Source organism: Pan troglodytes, chromosome 3, assembly GCF_028858775.2.
Source record: "Pan troglodytes isolate AG18354 chromosome 3, NHGRI_mPanTro3-v2.0_pri, whole genome shotgun sequence".
Taxonomy (NCBI): Eukaryota; Metazoa; Chordata; class Mammalia; order Primates; family Hominidae; genus Pan; species Pan troglodytes.
In genome coordinates this window covers 59,077,514-59,081,970 of record NC_072401.2, presented here as the reverse complement: position 1 = coordinate 59,081,970, position 4,457 = coordinate 59,077,514, and positions in this window count along the sequence as shown.

Sequence of the window (4,457 nt, the reverse complement as noted above, 5' to 3'; positions counted from 1 at the left end):
TTTCTCAACATCTCCAAGTCACTTTATCCTTATTTTATATACTAGCAACCCCAAAAGCACTGGTTGAAAAACATTTAGCTTCTACTCTTTCTTTGGACAGTTATTTACAACTACTTTAAGCCAGAATGATAATTGTTAACCTCCCTAAGTTCCCACACAATGATTTGTTTCTGAACGCTTCTCTTTTTCTAAAAGTACGGCATTTAATTTTCTTAATGAATAAAATTAGTTTTTTTTTAGAGTTGATATTATGCTTTCCAAATGTCTCAATGCAGATGCTGAAAGAATAGAAATGGGAACCAGCTGTTTAAGGATTTCCTATCTCACAAATAACCCTCATAAGTCTGTCTTTGGATTAGGCTACAGGTCAAAGAATCAGAAGATTTTCTCATTTATTTGTTTTATATGTTTATGTTTGTCTCCCCTTCACTATTGTTTCTTAGAGTCTAGCAAACTGAGTGGCACCTGGAAGATACTTATTTGTTGACTGACTGAATGAATGACTTTACTAGTGTAAAGAGTAACACAGTGGACTCCTGTGTATCAGTCAGTATAGGTTAGGTGATGCTACAGTAACAAACTGCAAAGTCTTAGTGGCTTCATACAACAAAAGTTGATTTCTCAATTACATTATATTCCAATGTTGATCACTTTGGGGGGCTCTGTTTATTACAGTTACTTAGTCACTCAAAATGAAGGAGTCTTTACCTTGTCAGATGAGTCTACAATTGCCAAGGTGGGAAAGGGGATATTGTGACTTTGTACATTGGTTTTTAAAGGCTTCTTGATGAAAGCGATGTACGACACTTTCATATTTTATTGGCCAAAGTCAATGGCCAGTCTCCAGGTAATAGGGAAATGAAATATCACCCTGCTCCCAAATGAAGGAGAACTAGAACATTTAAATATCTGTAATGATTAAATATGATCAGTACAAAATTAGAGAAACTGATTTGCAAATTCTGTTTCTGGTGACATAGTGGGCTAGAAATCTGGTTTGTTCATTCTATTACAAAGCAATTAAAAATACTGGTTTGAATGTAAAACAATTCTGAAATGCTTCCACAAGCACAAAAGAAATCGAGGACATTTACATCAGATAATGAGTGAAGATGAACCTAGAGATGTGACTGCAATGGAAACTGACTTTTAAACCTTGGTGCTAAGTGGAGTGGGAGGCTGGGGCAGCAGTTCTGGTATGGAACCCAAAAATCTGCATTAAAAAATACTATCAGGTTTGTGAATAGCAGCATTCTGTTGCATCCATTTCTCAGTAAGTTTCAGAAATTCAAGAGCTAGGAAAAGCCTGGAAAAGGTCAACCTTTAAAAATAAGTTGTCTTGGCTGGGTGTGGTGGCTCACGCCTATTATCCCAGCACTTTGGGATGCCAAGGTAGGTGGATCACTTGAGGCAAGGAGTTGGAGACCAGCCTGGCCAACATAGCAAAACCCCATCTCTACTAAAAATACAAAAATTAGCTGACCACAGTGGCACACTCCTGTACTCCCAGCTATTCAGGAGACTGAGGCAGAGAATTGCTTGAACCCAGGAGGTGAAGGTTGCAGTGAGCCGAGATCACACCACTGTTCTCCAGTCTAGGCGACAGAGTGAGACCGTCTTAAAAAAAAAAAAGGAAAGAAGAAGAAAAAAAAGCTGTGTTTTGGTTCTAAAATGATTCAATGGAAAGATCTAAGACCAGAATCTAGATTCCTTGTTTTTATCTAGTAATTTAAGAAATACATTTCCTTGGTTTCCATAGTGCGGGGCTATCGATAAAGATATTTTAACAAACATCTGTTAATTTTAAAGTATTAAAATATTTTTTATTGCTTTGAGTAGGCACAACATACATACAGCACAAAATTCAAATCTATAAATGAATATAATTGAAAATTAGATTATTTTTTCATTCTCTGGTCCTAGTTCCCTTCCCAGAGGCAGTCATTGCTACTAGCGTCTTAAGTTTTCCTTCCAGAGATGTTTGAGCATGTGTGTTTGTGTGATTCTTTTTAAAAATCTCACAAATGGTAGCATACTAAGTTCCCTATTTCTTCATTTATTTAACTCTACTATCTTGAAGAGCATTCCACATTGACACATATAGATTTGCCTTATTCTTGGAAGGTTGCATATGATTCCATTATACAGATGTATCCCAATTGTTCTAATATTGTGATATTTCAGATAATGCTGCATAAATATCCTTGGGCATATCTTTTTCATATGTGTCAATAGATGTATGAAATAAATTCCTAGAAGTGGAATTTCTGAGTTAAAGGCATGTACACTTGAAAATTTAATTTTAATAGTGCCAAATCACTCTCAACAGAGCTGGCACCAATTTTTACTTCTACCAGCAAAGCACGAATGTTTCTTTTTCTCCTTGTTGCAAAAATATTTCTTTTAATTTTGCCTTTTGCCATGTGAAATTTTAAAATTTGTATGTATTTGAATTGATCAATTTTTAATAGTTACAATCTTTTGTTTAATACTTAGGAAGGTCTTCCCTACCCTGAGTCTATTAAAAAATTATTTCCTATTTCTAATGCTTTATGTTATGTTTCTGTTTTTACGTTTAAAACTTTTATGTACTAAAAATTTATTTTGGTATGAAGGATATGACATTAAAATTTTGTATAGATGGCTGTTGTTGTTCCCAAACCATATACTAACTAATCCATCTTTTCCTCCACTGGTGTGCAAAGCCACCTTTAGTCATATACTAAATTCCTTAGTACAGTTATATCTATTGTTAGACTTTCTACTCTGTTTCATTCAGCAATTTATCACCCATTCAGTAGTACCACACTATTCTAATTAGTGAAGCTTCAAAATAAAAATAAAAATGATAGGCATAGTCTTCTCTTTTTATTCATTTTTTATTTTTTAGAGCTTCCCAGCCTTATGGCTTTTTTTTCCTTTTAATATGCACTTTAGATACAGCTTGCTATTTTTCTAACAAAAATTATGTTGATATTTTTATTGGGATTACATTACAGTTATAGCTTTAAAGAGAGAATTGCTGTCTTCATGATGTTGAATCTTTCTAATCATGAACCTAATATTTTGGTCCTTTTTTTTGTTGTTGCAATTATAAATGGGGGTTTATCTTCCTTTTTATTTTTATTTTTTGAGACAGGTGTCTTGCTCTGTTGCCCAGGCTGGAGTGCAGTGGCGTGATTGCAGCTTGCTCTAACCTCTGCCTCTTGGGCTTAAGCGATCCTCCCACCTCAATCTCCTGAGAAGCTGGGGCTAAAGGTGCATGCCACTATGCCCAGTTAATTTTTGTATTATTATTATTATTATTTTGGTAGAGACGGCATTTCGCCATGTTGTCCAGGCTGGTTTAGAACTCCTGGGCTTGAGGGATCCGCCTGCCTTGGTCTCCCAAAGTGCTGGGATTACAGGTGTGAGCCACAGTGCCCAGCCTTCCTTTGGATTTTTAAACTGGTTGTTGATTGTATTAATACATATGAAGGCAATTAATGTTTGTATATTAACTTTGTAACCAGTCACATTGCTGAATTCTTTTAATTGCAATTTTTTTCCCTTTAAGTTTAACAACTGATAGATCATCTACACATTATGAAGTTTATCTCTTCCTTTGCTATTTTTATACCTAATTTCTTTTATTGACCAGTTTCATTGGCTACTATCTTTTCCAGAGCAATGTTAGATAATAATGGTGAGAGCGGTCATCTTTGAGCTAACACATTTAAATTTGTGTAAAGTAATCAAAAAGGCTATAAAATATGCTTCCTTAAAACCACCCTGGAGAATATGTTTTTAGAAAGGAAATGAAGTCAAAATGCTTTCTGCAAGGGTGCCTCATATGTTTGATTCTTTCAAGTATTCTGTTCAAATGTACCTTTTCAGTGAGACCTTCCCAGACCACCTATTTAAAAGTGCACAACCCCCACCTCTCCACCTATTCTGGTTGATTTTTCTCTGTAGCATTTATCACCACTTCACAAACTATATTTCACATATTTATTTTTATAATGTGTTTCCCTCCACTGGAATGTAAGCTCTACTAGTGTAAGGAATTTTACCCCCTTTTTGGTACTGCTGTCTCTCAAGCACCTAGAACAGTACCTGCACATAAAAAAAATGCTGTATAAATACTTGATGGATGGAATTTCCTAAGAAAATCCAGAAAAGGCCGGGTGCGGTGGCTCACACCTTTAAAATCCCAGCATTTTGAAAGGCTGAGGCGGGTTGACCACTTGAGCTCAGGAGTTCAAGATCAGCCTGGGCAATATGGCGAAAACCTGTCTCTACAAAAAAATACAAAAATTAATTTGGTGTGATGGTGTGTGCCTGTAGTCCCAGCTACTTGGGAGGCTGAGGTAGAAAGACCACTTGAGCCCGGGAGAGCCAGATGCTGTCTCAAGAAAAAAAAAAAAAAAAAAAAAAATCCAGGAAAGGTGCTACTATAAGAGAGATTTGCTTACCTC